The sequence below is a fragment of the Pongo pygmaeus genome, chromosome 16 (assembly GCF_028885625.2).
Source record: "Pongo pygmaeus isolate AG05252 chromosome 16, NHGRI_mPonPyg2-v2.0_pri, whole genome shotgun sequence".
Lineage (NCBI taxonomy): Eukaryota > Metazoa > Chordata > Mammalia > Primates > Hominidae > Pongo > Pongo pygmaeus.
This window is the reverse complement of record NC_072389.2, coordinates 77,240,243-77,261,648: the sequence shown is the minus strand read 5'-3', so window position 1 is coordinate 77,261,648 and position 21,406 is coordinate 77,240,243. Positions and strand designations below refer to the sequence as shown.

At 41.4% G+C, this 21,406-nt stretch overlaps 1 protein-coding gene and 1 long non-coding RNA gene across 4 annotated transcripts in view; one reads left to right on the top strand and one right to left on the bottom strand.

The window, feature by feature from the left end:
• Window positions 1–21,406, bottom strand: part of THSD4 (thrombospondin type 1 domain containing 4) — a 681,844-nt gene that overhangs the window by 88,599 nt on the left and 571,839 nt on the right. The window lies entirely within an intron of this gene.
• LOC129014275 (uncharacterized) lies at window positions 7,619–10,438 on the top strand. Its single transcript, XR_008494185.1, has 3 exons — window positions 7,619–7,790; window positions 8,386–8,500; window positions 8,606–10,438. It is a non-coding gene; the product is annotated as an uncharacterized LOC129014275 (long non-coding RNA).

The following is a 21,406-nucleotide window of genomic DNA, read 5'->3' as shown; positions in this document are numbered from 1 at the left end:
CGAGCCTGGGCAATGGCGGGCGCCCCTTCCCCAGCCTCAATGCCGACTTGCTGTTTGATCTCAGACTGCTGTGCTAGCAATCAGCGAGACTCCGTGGGTGTAGGACCCTCTGAGCCAGGTGCGGGCTATACTCTCCTGGGGCACCGTTTCCTAAGCCTGTCGGAAAAGCACAGTATTCGGGTGGGAGTGGCCCGATTTTCCAGGTGCCGTCTGTCACCCCTGGAAAGGGAACTCCCTGACCCCTTGCGCTTCCCGAGTGAGGCAATGCCTCGCCCCTGCTTCGGCTGGCGCACGGTGCACTCACCCACTGACCTGCGCCCACTGTCTGGCACTCCCTAGTGAGATGAACACGGTACCTCAGATGGAAATGCAGAAATCACCCGTCTTCTGCGTCGCTCGCGCTGGGAGCTGTAGACCGGAGCTGTTCCTATTCGGCCATCTTGCCATAATTTTTCTTTTTAAGGCTTAATAATATTCCATTGTGTGTGTGTGTGTTTGTGTGTATGCATGTATATATTTCACAAGTTCTTTATCCATTCGTCTATCAATACACATTTAGGTTGCTTCCATGTTTTGGCTATTGTAAATAATGCTGCAAGAAATAAGGGAGTTCACTGATCTCAACCGAAATCAGGATCTCCTGATCCTGATATATATACCCAGCAACCCAGGGACTGCTGGATCATATGGTAGTTTTATTTTTCATTTTTTGAGGAACCTCCATACTGTTTTTCATAGTGGCTGCACTCATTTATATTCCCACCACCAGTGTGTAAGGGGGCCCTTTTCTCTGCATCCTTGTCAACACTTATCTTTTGTTTGATAATGGCCACTCTAACAGAGTTTATTCTTCTCCCCCAGGTTCTACCTTAGCACCCAGCTGACTACATTCCAGATGGTTGTTTAACCTTCTGTCTCTCCTCTAGACTGAGTTATCCAAGGGCAGGGAATGGTACTTATTTATCTGTGTGGCTCCAACATCTACTGCAATAGGCATCAGGAAATGACAAGTACCAAATGATTTTCAAGGAGTGTGCCACATAGCCCCCAGGTCCTGGGGCAGTCCTGAGGGACTCTGCAGTGTGAGAAGGGGCTGAGCTGTTTAGGCGGAGGCCCTTGGCCCCTTCTTCAGTGAGAGAACTGCCTTCTGTGTCTCATTCACGTGCTGAAGTGGGGGTTCTGTGCCATATTTCATCTATTATCTACCCCCATAAAAACAATAAAAAGGATTATTTCTACCATGTTCCCTTTCCACGCATACATAGAGAAAAAAGAACTTCAAAGATGAGACATCATATCTTGTGCTGCAAAATGAATTTATATTTTGTAACTGGAAAGATATGATGTTCTACAAATAACCAATAACATCTCCCCTGCAAAATCCTCAACTCAAATGCAGGTTTTGCAAACACCATAAATTTTCAAAATCCTAAATGTTAATCAGTGTTACCAAAGTTGCCCTCTCTTCTTTCATTTTACATGGTGCGTTTTGGACTGCTCTGAATTCTACAGCATTCCTTTTCTATGGTGTCCATAATCACCACACGTCTCCTCCTCTCCTGTCATCTGGATCCCAGTGCATACTCTTTCTTTACAGCAGAGCCCCTTGGATGTGCCCTACTTCTTCCCCTGCCTGCTGGCCCTGGGATCCTCTGGCAGAGGCTTGTTGGGAGACAGGTGTGTGTCTATGTCAATGTGCCTATGCACCTACTTCCCCTGAGCAGGAGTTGTCCTGAAATGAACACCAAGCTTGACCACTGAAGCTGCTGTGTCCCAGCAAGTCCCACCCCCAGCTGGCTCCTTCACTTCCCAATTTCATTCACCTCTCACAGATCTTGTTCATGCTGCTGTCCTCCATCCCCCTTTCCATTCCATCATCTCACCCTTCTGCATGGCTCCTCTGCCTCGTTTTCTGATTTGTTTCTTTCTAAGCTCTCTGATTTAATATTCCTTCCGGTATTCTCTCTGGCACATTTTCCCTCATGCTTCCCCATTCTATACAATAACTTGTATCTGTGGGCTCTTAACAGTGGCCATTTGAATCATCCCCTTTTGCTCCTTCTCCAAGTCTTATCACCCAGTTGCCAAAGGGCACTCCCTCCTTCCTTTCTCCTGTTCTCCTCACCCTAGAAGCTGTGCATTCTGAAGGCTGCCTCTCTAAGTCGCATGGACTTGTGACTGCCCTGTACACTGCACCGTGATTGACCTGGATATCTCGTGTTGTATTTTCAGGCTTTGGGTGGACTTGTGGCTGGGAGTGGTTTTAGATCACCTATAGGCCTCTGTACTAGTTCTCTCCTTCATTCTTCCCTATAGATCAGCTCCCTTTCTCTCTGCTTGCCTCAAAGCCCGGTAGTGGGGTGGGCTGGAAGAAAGCATGAGTTTTCCTATGCTTGGATTTGGTATTCTTTCTCTTTTTAGTTAAAGTTATTTTTAACTCTCTGTCCTCAAGGTATGCCAAGCGTGTGATTTTTGTGTCTTTTCCTTTCTCCCTTTTTTGATCTATATCATTTGGGGAGGAAATATTGGGATATGGGCATCTGGCTGCCACCATTATCTTCAGCTACTTGGAAGCCCCCATTTTCTCCTTTTAACTGATAATAGCTATGCTATAGTTTCAATATGCATTTCATATTGAAATGTGATCCGAATGTGTTGGGAGGTGGCACCTAGTGGGAGGTGTTTGGGTCATTGGGGGTGGATCCCTCAGGAATGGCTTTGTTTCCTTTTAGCTGTAGTGAGTGAATTCTTGTTCTGATGAGACTGTATTAGTTCTAGTGGGAAGAGATTAGTTCCCAAAAGAGTGGGTTGTTATAAAGTGAGGTTCCTCCTCCTGTTTGGTCCCTCTCTGCACATGGGTCTGCTTCTCCTCTGATCTTCTCCACCATGTTGTGACATAGCACAAAAGCCCTCACCAGAAACCACAGCCATGCTCTTGAACTTCTCAGCCTGCAGAACTATGAGCTAAATAAACCTCTTTTATTTTAAAAATACCTGAGACTGGGTAATTTATAAACAGCAACACAAAATGGCCTAAGAAAAGGTACCATAAACAGGAATTTTCAACAAATTAGATACTTTATATAATACTAGTAAAACTAGCTAACATTTATTGAGGCCTCTCTGTGCCCCAGGCATGTCCTGCATGCTTTATCTGTATTAACTCATTTAGTTATCACAATCATTTTAGCTCTGCTATTTACATTTTACAGATAAATTAAGTAACTTGCCCAACACACACTTATTGTCTTATATAATCTTCACAAAGTCTCTGGGTAGGCATTATTAGCTTCATTGTATAGATGGGAAGCAGAGGCTCAGACAGGCTAAGTAACTTGCCCAAGGTTACAGAGCTAACAATGAGGAAGAGTCAAGATTTGAATCTGATTCTGAAGGTATTCTTCTCCCTTGTGAAGGAAGAAGAAAGCAACATCTGTCCTGCCTCCTGAGTGTGCAGGGACTGTGGCTCCCTGGGTTGGTTGGGACTCAGGCTACCTTCTTACCTGTTTCTGTAGTGGTCACCATCATCTGTCCCTTCACTAAGGGAGAATGGCTCTGCAATCAGCAAAACTCACCACTATGGGAAATGTTACAGTCAAATACCCTGGGCTCTAACACACACACACACACACATACACGCACATGCACACACACAAATAAATATTTTATGTGTATATACACACATTATTAACAAAAAATCTAATGCCTGCTGCCCATATTACAGCATCTCAAGAAAATTCCAGGTATCAGGAACTGAACTTGCACACACACATACATACACACACACTCATACATACACAAACACACACACACATACACATACGATAAAAGGATAGAAGAGAGAATCTGTAGATTAGAGAGGCTTAAAGGACCTAATTTAAAATGGGCCAGGCTAAACCACAATGCCTAGGGATGCACACTTGGGTTATACAATTATAAAGAAATGCAAGGAAACGATTTCTCTAAAAGTCAAGAGAGGAAGAGAGGGAGCAAAGATTGGGACACAGCCTGTGGAAGGGCCTCTGGGGACTAGCAGAGTTCTAGTTCTTTCCCTTATAATAGCTCATTAAGCTATACACGTATTCCATGGGAGGTTTTGGAAAGAGGGCTGTGAGGAGACAGAATGAGATATGAATTCAAGAGGCACAGAAGGCAAACTTCAAATTAAGAGAAAGCCGGGGCCATCACATGCACTGCTGGTTCCTTAGCACACCTCTGCATCTCCTGTGGGCTGCTGCACTTAGGACCATCCTGGTGGCCAGGTGCACACGACTCCAGGTGGATGCAGGGGAGTGTTCTGGGTGGTTTGCTGTGGTCCTGTGGGGTCTAAGTGTGGTGGTCTTCAGTGCTATCAAGGGGCTATAGACTGCCTCAGAGTTGTACTTCAGGCTTCTCCTGACAAAGCTACACAGAGTTATAATAGCATGTCCTGAAAATTTCAATTCAGTTCCTGGTATCTGTACTTTTTCTTGGGACACCATAATATGGGCAGCAATCGCTGGATTTCTTGTTTTTAACAGTTCTTTTGTTTGGAAGCAGAATTTTTCACTCAGTTAAAATCTGAAATAACACATTATTTCTTACAACTGCATATGAATTCCCAATTATTTCAATAAAAATTTCAATTAAACTATACGGAGAAATGAAAAGCTAAATTGCCAGGCAACTTGCTGCACAACTGGAAGGAAAATGTATAATCCTTGCAAAACCTTAACCATGTTAAAAGAAAATATGTTGACCCAGAGTCATACTTGAAAGACGCCAGACCTTTATTAAAAGTCACCAGAGACAGCAGATCTTAGAGGCAACTGATGAAAAGCTAAACAGATCCAAATCTATATTTTGGGATAAAATAGATTATAAAGAGAAAGAAACTGAAAGAAGAGAAATCCAAGTATTCTGAATGAGATGAACCAACCATGACATTACAAGAAGGATAAAGCCACCAAAGCATAGATGGAAATCCATTCCGTCTCTCATGGTTTTTCCAAATAGAGGATCTGACTAAGAGCATTTCTCACACGGTTTCTACCAAAGGGTCCACCTTCATCTGAAAGGAGATCTTTATTCACCTCTACTCAACGTCCAACCTTGACACTGGCTTTTCTTTCCTTCTTTTTTTTTTTTTTTTTTTTTTTTTGAGACAGGGTCTCACTCTGTCATCCAGGCCTGAGTGCAGTGGTGTATGATTCTGTTCCCATGCTGCTAATAAAGACATATGTGAGACTGGGTAATTTATAAAGGAAACAGGTGTAATGGACTCACAGTGCCACATGGCTGGGGAAGCCTCACAATTATGGCAGAAGATGAAGGAAGAGCAAAGGGATGTCTTACATGGCGGCAGGCAAGAGAGAGTAGGAGCCAAGTGAAAGGAGAAACCCCTTATAAAATCATCAGATCTCGGGAGACTTGTTCACCACCATGAGAAAAGTATAGGGGAAACTGCCTCCATGATTCAATTATCTCCCACTGGGTCTCTCCCACAACCCATAGGAATTATGGGAGCTACAATTCAAGGTGAGATTTGGGTGGAGACACAGCCAAACCATATCAAGTGGTGAGATCATGGCTCACTGCAACCTCTTGGGCTCAAAGTGATCCTCTCACCTCAGCCTCCAAGTAGCTGGGACTACTGGTGTGCACTACAACACCCGGATAATTTTTGTATTTTTTGTACAGACCAGGTTTCACCATGTTGACCAGGCTGGTCTTGAACTCCTGGGCTCAAGCAATCTGCCCACCTTGGCCTCCCAAAGTGCTGGGATTACAGGTGTGAGCCACCAAGCCCAGCTGGCTTTGTTTCTTTATCCACCAATTTAGGATCCTTGCTGCTACTGGATCTAAAGAGACAGATCATTAGTCTTGGACCTCCTTTTCCTTCTGTCTCACCAGAAAGAATGTATAGATCACCCCAGGATGCTTCCTGCTAAGAGGTTTTTCTGGCCTTCCACATCCTTTGATAGCAATGAGAAATGTCTATCTACTAAAAGGTTTTCCTGATTTTCCTCTCCCATAGGCTAGGTTTCCCCCCAACCCTCCCCACATCCTGAAATTATTGAGCTAACATCAGGGTTGATTTCATCTTCAAACGAACCTATCACTAAATATCCAGAACCATAGCAAGAAATTTGAGACCTTTTTATCTCCCTTTAAAAGCAATTTGGACTTCACTCTCATTATCTGTTTAGGAAACTGCTCTTCCTTAAGTTATTATTCTTTGCCCACTTGGAAGTTTTATGGAATTGTAATTTCAGGAGACCGACTTGTAAATAGTTTCTTTAAATACTTAAAAGCTAGCTTTAAACATTAAAATATGACCTCGGTCAGCATTTCCCCAAATTGTCTTCCCTGGAACATGAGTCCCTTCAGAGGACAGTGCTTCTTATTACCAGGAACACAGCCAGCAGACGTCATCTGCAGCACCTTGGTGCCACTCTCTGCCTTCCCACTTTCTCCTGCTGCTTCCCTTTAAGTACCCTCAGAGGTCAGAGCTACACTCCAACTCAGAGATCTCCTAGTTCACTCCGTCAAGCACAGAGGAGGAGACGCAGAGTTGAACAACTTGAGAGGTGGGCTCTGGTGGCTGAGCTGAGGTCACCCTGGCCAGCTCCTGACCTACGGTTTACTGGTAGCTCCCTGAACACTGCAGAGCTAAATCTTCCAACTCGGTGAATGAAACAAAACAAAACAAAACAAAAACAAAAAATCTACAGTGGAAGAATATATGTCCTGCCATAAAGTACAGCTTTTACTCTGGCTAAATCACCTTGGCATCTAACAACATAAAAGTGGGGAAAAAAGTCCTGTCGTGTTTTGAGGGATGGTCTGGAATCATAGTTCCAGCAAGATGACCTCATAATCTATGTAATTCTTGAAACCCATAGCGGCAGTTCAGTTTAGAATAATAGAAACACTGAAATTAACTCATCTTCAACTTACATGTGTACACACACCCATGTCTCCTTTATCAGTCTGTGCCTAGATGTTCTGGAACACTCCTTTGTATATATTAATGTCCTGGTATTTTGTTAAACTAATTACATGGGAAACTGGCCAGATGGAGGCTCTGGTCATTTGGATAGAGAACACACCCATGCGATTACTTGTTACTTTTGGTGAACGTCCCAGCTGGAATGCTGTTATCCCTCCCAGAGAGGTTAAACATTCCAGCCCAACCACACTGCTGTGTTTGGCTACTTGAGGTTTCCACCTGGACGGCTTGATCTTCGGAAATCTTGATCCTAGTTTCATTCTCACTCCCCTGGGGATATGCTATGCCAATCTCTCATGTATTCGCTGTGTCCAGCTGCCTGGAGTCCATCTGAGCCTCCCAGCAATGGTTCACTAGGGATCCCCAGGGCAAGACCGTCCTGTGCTAGACAAGGGAGAGAATGTCAATCTCTCTCACACCCTAAAAAAAGAGAAACACTTCCCAGGGGAGGGAAGAAAAGGCACAGTTCAACTCATCATTACTAAAAGAGACCATGTGTTGAGAGCTGACTGCATGCCAGGTAATCAACCAGGAGTACATTCTGCAGTTTAATCCTGTAATGATTCCTACTTTAGAGCTGGGGATCATAAAGGTCAGAGAAATGAAACAATCTGAGCAAGGCTGTGCAGCCAGAAAGTGATGGCACTGCCTCACTCAGCTCTGCCTCGATCCAACGTCTGTGCTCCTTCCCATCCAGACAAGATGCTCCTTAACGATCAGCTAACACCTGAACAGGCATGGTCTCCAGCCAGGTGAAGGCCCTGCCGCGAGTAGCAGGATGTGTTGATGATAAAGGAAGGTGAGTGTATTCTTTTCCTATTTGCTGTTGTAACAAATCACCATTCACTTAGTGGCTTAAAGCAACATAAATGTATTATCTTACAGTTCTGGAGGTCAGAAGTCTGAAATGGATTTCGCTGGGCTAAAATCAAGGAGTTGGCAGGGCTGTGTTCCTTTACGGAAGCTTTAGGGGAAAAATTGTTTCCTTGCCTTTCCAGCTGCTAGAGCTGTATTTCTTGCATTCCTTAGTTTGTGGCCCCTTCCTTCATCTGCAAAGCCAGCAGTTCAGCCTCTTCAAATCTCTTCCTGGCTCAACTCTTCTTCCTGCCCCTTCTACCTAGAAGGACCCTTGTGGTTACACTGGACTCACCTGGATAATCCAGGGTAATCTTTCCATCACAAAGGTCTTCATTAGGACCTTAATTCCATCTGTAACATTAATTCCCCTTTGCCATGTGATATGGTTTGGCTGTATTCCCATCCAAATCTCATCTTGAATTCTCACATGCTGTGGGAGAGACCTTGTGGGAGGTAACTGAATCATGGGGGCAGGTCTTTCCCATGCTGTTCTCATGATAGTGAATAAGTCTCACAAGATCCGATGGTTTTATAAGGGGGAGTTTCCCTGCACAAGCTCTCTTTTTTTGCCTGCTGCCATCCATGTAAGATGTGACTTGCTCCTCCTTGCCTTCTGCCATGATTGTGAGGCCTTGCCAACCACATGGAACTGTAAGTCATTAAACTTCTTTCTTTTGTAAATTGCCCAGTCTTAGAGATGTCTTTATCAGCAGTGTAAAATGGACTAATACACCATGTAACTTAACATGTTCATAGGTTCTGGGGAGTAGGCTGTGGACATCTTTGGGGGGCCATTATTCTGTCTACCATAGTGAGTATAAATAAGACTCAGTCCTCCTTGCCATCTCAGGTCCCCACTCCCCAGTCAGGCATGTATACTGACTCTTGGCTCCTACTCTGCTAGATGACCTTGTGGCTGTCTAGAAGTACAGACTCAGGCACCATCCCAGGAGGTGGGGAGTGGCAGCTGCAGCTGCATGCCATAAGGACCCCAGATTCTCAGCAAGGATTCTGGGCTTTTGTGATTCCAAAGAAAGAGCCAGCAACACCAAGGAGGACAGTTCCACCAAAAGATCTTAAAAAATGTGAGGCTCAGGCAATTACCCATTAATCACAAAACCTCAATACAACTCCAGGGCCAGAGCCAAAGGCAAGGATGGCCCTTCTGCAAAGATCACTGTGGCTGAAATTTAACTTATTTTTCCACCAAAGATTGACTTTGATGCTTAATTGAATCTGATTCCACTGGGATAAAAAATCTTAATTGGAGAAGAGTTTGGGGGCATTTACTCTATTTTATGCATCACCAGTGGGAAGTTCGAAGAGGCAGATTTTGGTTAAATATCAAGGACTTTTGAAGAGCAAGAGCTGTTCAGGGTTGAAGAGACTGCCTCATGAAAAAGTCAGCTCTAAGCCTCCACTCATGTTCAGGGACGGGGAAGAACGTGGTCCAAACAGGGAGCTCCAGAAAGGATTCTGGACTCAGAACCCAAACTGGAGGGAAATAACACCCGAGGAATCTCGTCCATTGTCCAGAAGAGGTGCTGGCACTTTCATGTGTACTTCTTCTCAATCCCCATGATCTCAATAAGGGTGATGGTATCAGTGCCATTTTATGGATGAGGAAACTGAGGTGACGAATGCAGTCTTGCCCCAAGTGACAAATCTCATCCAGCACAGAGCTAGGAGGACGGCGTGGGTCTTTTTCTATCCCACACACCTCTCTGGTTAGGAGTGAAGCCTGGAGGAACTTGGCTCTCCTTTGTGGGTTACTGATTTTATGACAGCACTGAGGGGTAAGGCTTATTCTGTATATGGAGGCAGCTTTATACAACATGATCTCCTTTCATCCTCTCTACCTTCCTCTTATCCTCACTTTATATGTGAGGAGAAAGGAGAGTCACAGAGTTCAAATAACAGTGCTCAAGATCAGAGCTGCTCAGTGGTGGACACAGAATTCAGAGCTGACTTGAGGCTCCATGTCTGGGACTCTCTCCGCTGCCCCTTCACAGATGCTGCTTCCAGAAGCAGAGCTACTGAGCATCCGAGGAACCAGGTGGTGGCTCCCAGAGCAGAGAGGTCACACCAGGTTCAAAATCCATCCTTGGTCTGACTTTTTGAGGGTTAAAAACACTTTGTAGAAATTTCCAGTAGAATTATTAGTATATCTTGGTCACATTTTAGATAAACCATCTTTCAGAATCTCATTGAGGAGGAAGTAAACTGAAGAGCTCTACAGGGCCTTATGGATACAGTTGCAGAGTGTGGGGATCCCTGGCTCTTGCCTGCCAGCCAAAGATGGACAAAAGGCATTCCTGAGCTTTATCTCATGGGCCGGGATGGAGAGGAGGCAGGGAAATGGCCTTGCCCAGGAGAAGAACCATATGCACGTGGTTCTGGAACATCTGTCATAGTGGGGAATGAAAATGTCAAAGTAAGCGAATAACTGAAAAAGAAAAAAACACTGGCAGGGGGTGATTATTCCAAGATGTTAACATTTTGCCCCCAAATACAGGTTTTAGAAAATTACAGGCACCTCTCTCTTCTCTCTCTTGCTCTCTCACAGACACACACACACAGAGATACAAAACAAAACAAAAAACCCAACAACAAAAAAGAAAAAACAAAACAATGAAGATGATTAAACAGGGAACCTAATAGAAGAATGTTACTATTTTTAATTACAGAGGTTTTAATTTCCCTTTTTCGTCTATTATTTTTGCAAATAAGCTTCTCATCTAGGCTGGAACTGATTATGACAGGTTGGGAAAATATTTCATTAACTGGAGTAACAACAGTTTTACACATTAGCATTTTACTTTTCATTTTTATGAATTAAATGGAATATGGAGTCTCTTAAAAAATTAGGACACAATTCACAATATGACATCAGGATTAATTCACTGGAGCATGTAAATGGACTCATGTTTAGGGTGAAGTCTGGGTCCCAGTGACGACTAATTCTACACAAGCTCTTAAAGGCTAAAAGGAAAATGTTCTTTGTAACCTTTGGGAACTATTGAAAAATTAACAGAAGAATTCTGGATGGGGCTCAAGACAGAAGACTGGCTTGTAAAGGCTTCCCACCAGTCAATAAATCAAAATCATGTGCTAAATGCTTTATTGCATGCAGAGCATGCAGTTGGGAACTGTGGAGAATTATGAAGAGATGGGAAAATACAGATTTGTGCTCAAGGAGCTTTTTCATTAAAAGAGAAGGTAGAGGCAACTGTTACACAGAATACATCTGAACACATGTGAACAAAACAAACATTTACAGGAGATTATAACTGAAGCCACAACTGCAGCCTAAAACAGACTTGGCTAATAACAGACTTAGCTCATAACAGACTCTCAATAAGTGAATGAATAAATAAAGGAAAAAAAATGAATAGGTTAATTTGCATATTGGCATACTTTGCATTAGTAATTTCCAAATATTTGCATTCAAATATTTTTGATTGATGAATGGTTGATACAAACGAATTTCTGAGGTGCTGGTTTGTTTTTTTTTTTTTTGAGACAGAGTTTCACTCTTGTTGCCCAGACTGGAGTGTAATGGCACGATCTCAGCTCACTGCAGCCTCTGTCTCCTGGGTTCAAGCAATTCTCCTGCCTCAGCCTTCCGAGTAACTGGGATTACAGGCACCCACCACCACGCCCGGTTAATTTTTGTATTTTTAGTAGAGACAGGGTTTCACCATGTTGGCCAGGCTGGTCTCAAACTCCTGGCTCAGGTGATCCACCCGCCTTAGCCCCCCAAAGTGCTGGGATTACAGGCGTGAGCAATGGCGTCTGGCCAAGGTGCTGGCTTTTAAGATTAGCTTGTGAGTTCAGCCCTTTTAGTGGTTTTTCATGGTCTCTTATGCCTGTTTTCTAAAAACAGAAAGTGCTGTCAGGAGGAAGCAATAATGCTCTGGTTATAGCTTCCTGGTCCTAACAGGAAATATCCCATAACTTCTAAAAATTAAAGCATAATTTTTCATATAGAATAAAATTTAAAACAGCAAAACCTAACAACATTAAGAGGTGGACTCAATAGCCCTTAAAGAACAAGCAATTAAAGAAGGTGGACATCTAGTGAGAAGTCTGTAGTTTAATTTTTATTCTCTAGGGGTTAATAGATGCCACCTGCCTCATGCTCAGAGTTGACTATGAAACTTTTATCAACTAAATGTTGGAAGGAAGAGTGATATCCAGCTTTGGTACCTGCCAACAGGCAGCATATGTGACTGTCCATTGCCCTGGTTACTGTTCATCTGTGTGCTGGTAGAACTCTCCTTTAAGATGGTCAACTAGTGTTGACTGAGATATTCCTAAGTCTTAACCAGTTTTCGGACCCCTGCCAGGCATTCATTTAGTGTGGCGGTCACCCAAACACAGTCTCTGAGCCAAATATGGCCTGCCATCTGCTTTTGTAAATAAAGTTTTATTGGAATCAGTCACTGCTTTTGCATAGGAGAGTTGAGTAGTTGTGACAGTGTCCATAGGGACTGCAAAGCCTAAAATATTTCTTATCTGGCTGTAAATCTTCAGTTTTCCTGCTACTGCTTCCCCCCATAGAGATTGGAACAACAGAGTGCACCATGTCCTCCATCACTACTGACTTCCCCTTCCCCCAAGAATGGGTCTAGGGATTCCCCCTCTTCCTTTGTCCTTATAACCCAAGCTTAGCAATATGGTGTTTGTGGGTAAAACGTCATGTCATTACTCTCACTATCCCATGTGTTCTGATTTCATGGTTTATATCAACTGACAAAGACTGATGAAGTGATGAAGAGGCAGTGCTCTGGCCATCTCAAAACAAAGGTGCTCCTATGTGGAGGGAACAGCTGTCCTCTTTTTGTCTGGTATAAACTGTATAGCCCTGATTCAGTAGACAAAGAGAGAAACAGTTTCTTTCTCACCTCAGCCCTCAAAATCATGCAGACTACACTCTCCAGTTAATCAGGTATTAACAGCACAAATGCAACCAGTTAAGCATGTAAATATCAATAGATGCCTCAAGTAGTTTGGGTTAAGAAGTGAATCCAACTTACACATCATGGGCATAGAGTTTCAGTTTGGAAGATGAAGAAAGTTCTATGGATGGGTGCTGGTGATGGTTGTACAATAATGTGAATGTGCTTAATGCCACTGAACTGTACATTTAAAATGGTTAAAATGGTAAATTTCATGTTATATATATTTTACCATAAAGTTTTAAAAACTTCTTATTAGGGGAAGCTGGGTGAAGAGTATATGGGAACTCTGCATTCTCTCTGCAACTCTTCTGTAAATTTAACATTACTTGAAAATAAAAAGTTTTAAAAAATGTATATATTTCCATTTACTTGGAAAAGTATATCTGAAAGTATGGTCCTTAAGATCCTTTCAGGGGATCTTTGAGATTAAACCTATTTCCATAACAATCCTAAGATGTTATTTGCCTTTTTTTCTCTCACTCATGAGTATAAAGAATATGACAAGTTTATTGATGTGGTTTCAGATTTCCCATTGCAACTAACCTTTAAGAAACTACCACTTTTCTAGTTTGGTATAGTATCAAAGGAGAAGATTCACAATGATCTGAAAAGACCACTAAACTACATCTCTATTTTCCAACTACATATTTATGTGAAACCAGATTTTCTTCATATACTTTAGCCAAATGATCTATCACAATAGATTGGAGAAGCAGATATGAGAATCCAGCTGTCTTCTATTAGGCCAGACATTAAAAGATACAGTATTTGCAAATTGTAAAATGATGCCACTCTTCTCAAAATGTTTTTGCTCTGGGAAATAGTTACTTTAAAAAAATTGTTACTGTAGTATATAGTGAGTTTATTATTGTTATTTGAAAGCAAATTAATATATAATTCTCAAATTTCAGTTTAAAATGTGAATACTGTAAATATTAATGAATAAATTCATATGAACAAAAGCTCTCTGGGGTCTTCAGTTTTAAAGAGGAGAAAAGGGTCCTGAGATGAAAACATTTAAGAACCACTGAGAAAACAGCAAAAACAGAAGTGTCACACATTGAATTTATGCAATTTAAATACTCTTCTTTTTTTAAAAAAAAAAGAAAACCAAGGTAGAAATCATAAAACAGAAGTATGTGAATTCAAGAAAGAAAAACACACATAAGAACCTGAGAGCTGGTCTCCAAGATATTTCTGAAAATAAGCAAATTTAATAAAAAAGCAATAAAGCCCAAATAAGAGAATATATCAGATGATGCTGAAATTATAAGTGAATTCGATATGTAATTCTATACTATTACATTTGAAATTCTCCATGAAAAAGATACATTAAAAAATTACCAAATTGATTTAAGATGAACAAGAAAACATAATAGACTCACAGCCATAGAAGAATTGTTAAAAGTTAGCAGTAATTTCTTCCAAAAATATTCTAATGCCAGATGTTTTTTATTGGTGAGTTTTTATAAAAATCTGAAGGAATAGATTATTATATAAGCTTTTCCAGAGCACATAAAAATTGGAACACTAACCTAACCTCCACCTCAGAGAGGTAGCACAAAATGAAAACAATAGGCCAGTCTCACTTCGGAATACAGATTTTAAAAATCCCAAATAAGGCCCTAGCAAATTGAATTCAACAGAACATTAAAAAAACCATTGAGCAAGATGAAACAGGGTATAATCCAGGAATTCAAGGATAATATAGAAAACTCTAAAGAAAAAATAATGTAAGTAGGTGCCAAAATGTTATTTAAAACTCATCCTGGTAAAAAAAAAAAAAAAGTTACAAAATTAGAAATAGACTTTCTTACCCCAATGATGAGCATGTAATCATATATTCAATTAAAATATTTATTGAGCATACATCCATTTTCCTTGCTAGTAAAAATTAGGAGCATTCACATTAAAATCAGAGATAGGTTAAGGATGTCTGCTATTCAGAGTGATTACTATTGGAAAGGAGGAGGTAATATTATAATTATTTCTATATGGTATGATTATATCACTAGAAAATGATGAGAATCAACTCAAATTACTCAGAATTTATAAAAGCTCAACAAAATTACCAGACAGAGGTAAATATAAAAAAACCATAACTTTTCTGTATATTGATAAGAATTTTGGAGATAAAAAGGAACAGATTCCATTCTTTGTCATCATCATCATCATCATACCACAGCAAAATATGATTAAATACCTATGATGAATCTTTACAAGAAATGCAGAGAATCTATATGGAAAATAACAAAACTTCACTGGCAGATATAAGCTATTTGAATAAATGGTAATAAATGCTATGTTCTTAGACTGAATCGTTTTGTTGTTGTTTTGAGATGGAGTCTTGCTCTGTCATCCAGGCTAGAGTGCAATGGTGTGATCTTGGTTCATTGCAACCTTGCCTCGTGGGTTAAGTGATTCTCATGCCTCAATCTCCTGAGTAGCTGGGACTATAGGCACCTCCCACCATACCCAGCTAATTTTTTGTATTTTTAGTACAGACGGGGTTTCACCTGTTGGCCAGGCTGTTCTCAAACTCCTGACCTCAAGTAGGCCATCGGCTCGGCCTCCCAAAGTGCTGGGATTACAGGTGTAAGCCACTGAGCCTGGCCAGACTGAACATTTTAACCATGTCTACTCCTCCCAAATCAATTTATAGATCTAATACACTCTGGGCATGATTCAGGTTGGAATTCAAGGATCATGTTCCTTAAGACATTGACAACCTAACTCAAATAGCAGCCTGCTCTTCCAGCCAGCACTCATCCTCCTCTTCCCCTGTTTTATTTTCTATAGCATGTCTCATCATCTGAAATCACCTTTTTGTTTTTTTGTCTTCAGTTTCCCCGGTAGAATTTTGTAAATGCCATCAGGGCTGGTGTGCCCTTTTCTCTGAGTATTCCCAGTACCCAGAAGTCCACCCAGCACACAGTAAGGACTCAGTACATGTTTATTGAATGAATTTAACATAATCACATGAAAACACCCACAGGATTTTTTTTCCTTACATATGACAAAATGGTTTCAAAAATTCACCTGGAATAATGCTAGACTGTCTGAAACTGTTATTGAAAAGAAGCAAGGCTGGGTGCGATGGCTCACATCTGTAATCCTAGCACTTTGGGAGGTCAAGGTAGGCAGATTACTGCAGTCCAGGAATTCGAGACCAGCTTGGCCAATATGGTGAAACCCTGTCTCTACAAAAAATACAAAAATTGGCCAGGCATGGTGGTATGAGTCTGTAGTCCCTGCTACTTGGGAGGCTGAGGTGGGAGGATCTCTTGAGCCTAGGGGGGTTGAGGTTGCAGTGAGCCATGATTGCACCACTGCACTCCAGCCTGGGCAAAGAGTGAGACCCTGACTCAAAAAAGAAGAAGAAAGAAAGAAAGAAAGAAAGAAAGAAAGAAAGTAGCAAAAGAGGGAAGAATTGCCATGCCAGATACTAAAACACATTTTAAAGCTATGATAACCAAAATACTGTGTGGTACAGAAATTATTTGACAGATAAATGGAATACAATAAATGGTAAGTATGCGACTTAGCACATTCTACACATTCCAATGTTAAATAAATGAACCACTCAACAAATTGGTTTGTAAAATTGGCTAAACATTAGGAAGAAATCTACCTTCTCATTTTATACTATACCCCAAGGTAAATGTTAAAGATGTTGAGCAAAAAAAAAAAAGCCAGATACAAAACAGTATATCCTGTATTATTCCATTTATATAAGGTTTTTCTAAAAACAGACAAAAACTAATGTATGGTGTGAACAGTCACGGCAGTGGTTCTTTCTGCAGTGGGGAGGTTAGTGACAGGGAGGGGACACTGGAAGGTGCTTCTGGGAGCTAATCAAGTTCTATTTCTTCATCTGAGTACTACTGACATTACTGTGTTCACTTTGTGAAAATTCATCAAGCTGTACTTACAGTTTTGAATAGAGAACTTTTCCTGTGTATTTATACTTAGCATTTCAATAAAAAGCTTATCCAACAAATAAGTAAGTGCTAACCCAGCCAATGGCTCTGGCCAGACAATAGGCTTTTGGCACTTAAACAGGTGTCTCTTTTTCACTTGTGCTTTGAGAAGAGGGGATAAAGTCTGTGATGAAAGTTTAACTTACTTAATTGTAATGAATTCAGAAGGTCCATAAAGACCTTGGGTTGAACTGTCTTCATCCTTTCCAGGAGGGGTCTGATATCACAGGGACTCCAAGGGTCCCCATGCTGAATGGTACTGAGAAGCCCATCCCCCGACCCTCACATGCTGACAGCAGAAATTTCACTGTTCTCTGAGGCACAGCTGAACATTTTAAAGACCAACACATCAGAGAATAGGAAGTCAGTATTCACATTAAAAGAAGAACATCTAATAGCTCAATCCTCATACTTGCCTAGGTCTGAAATACAAGCATTGATCAACTTCCGTTTGCCCCCATGAACACCTTGGTACCACTTCAAGCCAATGAGCTGAGTTAGAGGACACCATATTTACTGGATACAACTCAAACAGTGCTTGATCTTAGTTCACTATCGGTTAGTTATAAAGGCATGTGCCATGTAAAACTTTTTTTTTTTTTTGAGATGAAGTTTTGCTCTTTTGCCCAGGCTGGAGTGAAGTGGAACCATCTTGGCTCACTGCAACCTCCAACCCCCGGGTTCAATTGATTCTCCTGTCTCAGCCTCGCGAGTAGCTGGGATTATAGGCTCGCCACCATGCTTGGATAATTTTTGTATTTTTAGTGGAGACAGGATTTCCCCATGTTGGCCAGGCTGGTCTGGAATGCCTGACCTCAGCTGATCCACCTGCCTTGGCCTCCCAAAGTGCTGGGATTACAGGCATGAGCCACCATGCCCAGTGTGCCATGTAAAATTTTGATACTGACTGTTGGCTTGATAAGTCTAGAAAAGAATTGTCTTTTGCTTTAAAGGTATTTATTGTCTAGACAAAGTCTCAAAGCACAATTATGTGGATCTCTAACCATATAATCCTGGACTAATTTGTATAATAGTAACAATTAAAATATCATAGTAGGGCCAGGAGCAGTGGCTCATGCCTGTAATCCCAGCACTTTGGGAGTCCGAGGCAGGTAGATCATGTGAGGTCAGGGGTTCAAGACCACCCTAGCCCACATGGTGACACTGTCTCTACTAAAATACAAAAATTAACTGGGCATGGTGGCACATGCCTGTAATCCCAGCTACTTGGGAGGCTGCGGCAGGAGAATTGCTTGAACCCAGGAGGAAGAGGTTGCAGTGAGCCGAGACCGTGGCACTGCACTCCAGCCTGAGCAACAGAGTGAAATTCCATCTCAAAAAAAAAAAAAATACCAGTAATGGCATCTGATGTTTATTGAATAAGTATTTTGTGCCAGTCATTGTGCTAGATGCTTTACCTGTTTTACCTTATTTAACCTTCCCAATAACCCTATGAGATAAATATTATTGTCAATTCATCTTACAGGTAAAGAAAATGACATACAGAGAGGTCAAGTAACTGACTGAAGGCTATAGAGCCAGAAAGCTGCGTGGCTAAGAGTAGAACTCTTAACTTGCACAATTCTGCTCATATTGAAATGTTTGAGACAGTACTTTGGGTCCTTTGGCCAGTGAAACTGATAACTCAAATTTTTCTTAAAATTCCAAGTGAGTCCTAGCCATGCACAATTTTGTAAGTTAAGGAGGAGCTAGCAATGATGTGGAGTATTTATTTAGAAGAAATCTTAATGCAGTTGATTAAATCCTTTTTTCTCTGATCAACAAATTTTTACCCTACCAACAGAAATTATCTTACAGGTTAATATTGGTCTTCTTGCAGCAATTCTAAAAACTTGGCAAACGTGATTTGTTAGGGATAATTAAAAATCAAGGAATTCAACTTAAAGGATTCATGTAGGACAGGATCTATGCTGCCTGCTGAGAACCTGCTGTTTGGATTGGGACCTTTGCATGGGAGAAGGCTTAGAGAACCTTGGTGTTCCCAGAACTTACCAACAAGACAGGAAAGACAGGAAAGGCTGGACTAGGTTTCAAAAGTACTGCTTTAGAGACAAGGAAAGGGATTCAGCTTCTCTCAAATGCAACCACTCCCCTCTTTTTAAAGAGGACTGATTACCTAAATTTCCAACTCCCAAAATTATTTATCCGTCTTTTCTACTCTGATTTGCTCCAGATCATCTGAAGTTTCCAAGTGCAGTTTATCATTCCATGATGTAGCAATACTGTGGTGTGTATTACGTTCTTCTATCATAAGGTGCTCAACCTACAGTCACTGATTAAAAACATACACAAAAACTCTGGTTTTCTAACACGGTCAAATTTACTGTTTGGAATCACAGAGCCCACTGACATAGCAGTATCCTTGTTATTAGTCACTTCCCCTCCCTCAGACTCTTCCTATAGGCTAGGCCTTTTTACAGCAGCCGGTCCCCCTCCTCCTCTACGACTTCCCCAAACTGTCTGTAGAGCAGAGGCAGGACCCTGTCACAACTCTCCTCCAGCCGAGCATCTTCAGATTTAATACAAAGGATGTGGTTCAGGATGAAACAGGTCTAGCCATATCCTGTATTTGCAGTCTCAAATGTCAAGGTCACCCTCACTTATTTCATAAGGTACTAAGTCCAGAACATGCCTCACATTCTTCCTTCTCTGTACCTTAGCTTGTGCTGCTTCTTCAGATTGAAATGCTCTTTCCCTATTTCTTCTGAGAAAAGCCTGTCCATCCACCAAAACAAGGGTGGGCAAACCACAGCATGAGGGCTAAATTTGGCGGCTGGCTTTTTTGGTATATCATATTTTATTGGAGCATAGGCACACCCATTCATTCACATATTGTCGATGCTGCTTTCTCACTGTGCAGCTGAGTAGCTGTAATAGAGACCAAATGGCCTACAAAGCCCAAGATATTTACTATATGGTCTTTCCAAAAAAAGGTTGCCAACCGCTGCTCTACAAGCCCAGTTTAAACACCACCTCCCCCAGGTGCCTCCTCTGATTATCCTATTATTGTTAATTTCTCCATCCTTTGCATTCCCATAGCACTGGGTCTCTTTTCAAAGTCATCAAAGGATTTCCAAATGGACAGTAAATGCCTTTCAAGGAAGGGACCAAGTATCATTCAACTCTTTCTCTTCATAATATATCGTACACAGTAGGTGCTTACAGATATCCATTGAAATGTTTAATTATTTTGCAGGAATATCAAGTCAGACAAAGAGCAATGTTTTCTTTAATCAAAGAAAGGAAATCAGTCCTGATTCACACTAAATACTAGATAATAAACGGAAAAATAAATATTGATCAATGAGACAAATTCTGCCCCCAAAGCATAACAAATACAGGCGTGACTATAAGGTCACAAAGAAAGTTAAAGGGTGGGGCTATGTGAAAGTATATTTTCTAAGGAAGAACATGAATATTGATTCAGAATTCAGACAGAAGGAATGAGTCTTTCCCATGCTGACATTTATATGGCTTCTAATTCAGAGAATAGTGTCTGGGTTGGGGACAGAGTAGGGTAGAGTCAGGAGATGCCAAAAGTTATTCTTAAAGCTGTTGATGCTAAAACAGCCAGAGCAAAGCTAATAAAGGCGGTTCATGATGAGAGGGAGAAAGGAGGCTTATCTCCAAAGCCCACCCCTTCAGTGACTTATCTGCAAGAATTCAAGGTTTAGAAGAGCAGAATGTGCCTAGAGTTCTGCTTAATGAAAGAAGGAGAAAGGGTGCTCAACTTCTCCCATGGGAAGGTAAGGCCTGAAGAGAGAAGAGGGCAATCTTAGAAGGCAGGTTTCACATTTCTGAAGCTCTGATGCTCATGAGGAAGGAAGAGAGGCTCCCAGTGAGAGCAGTAACCATGGAGAAGCAACTGGTGGGTCATCCCCAGCTGCTGGTTAAGAAATTTTCAAGATTACTGTTTTTCTCAGGAGTCACTTCTCTTTCATTAAGTCAACTATATTTACTAAACGTTGTTTAAACCTTAGATATCTCTTCTTGGGGCTTAGCTTGTATTAATTCCCTAATGTGGTAGCTCAGGGATCTAACATATCACAAAAAAGCAAGACTTTGATTCAAACAGGGAAGGTTTAAATGCACTTCCAAATGGGTTAGGGAACAGATGGATCTAGGGACAGTGTTATCCACACTGGACTTGCAGATAATGGATTCTCAGCTATTATCCTAATCCAGGTAGGAGACCTGGAAGCGATTAACAGCCCTGCTGAAGATGCTGTCCTTAGGCGCTGCTGCCTAGAGTGGGCTAGGAGACAACGTTATTCTTCATGCAAGGATAGCAGTGTCAAATCACTTCCATAAAAATTCAAGACTCAGCCAGCTCAGCAACTGTTTCCTGCATTTGAGGAAAGTATCCCATTAAGTGTAGGAAAACAGGTGTGGGCATTTTGCATATTTCTGAGACAGACAATACAATTAAAAGCAAAAATAAACCACAGCTTAACTATTTCCCCAGAAAATGAAAGGCAAATCCATGTACAAACAGGCAAACTCAATCCTACATTTCCAGGGTAGCTAGGTGCTAACTATCAATATAAAGCAGAAAATGTGAAACAATCAGCAGAAGGGGGTGGGGCAGAGTT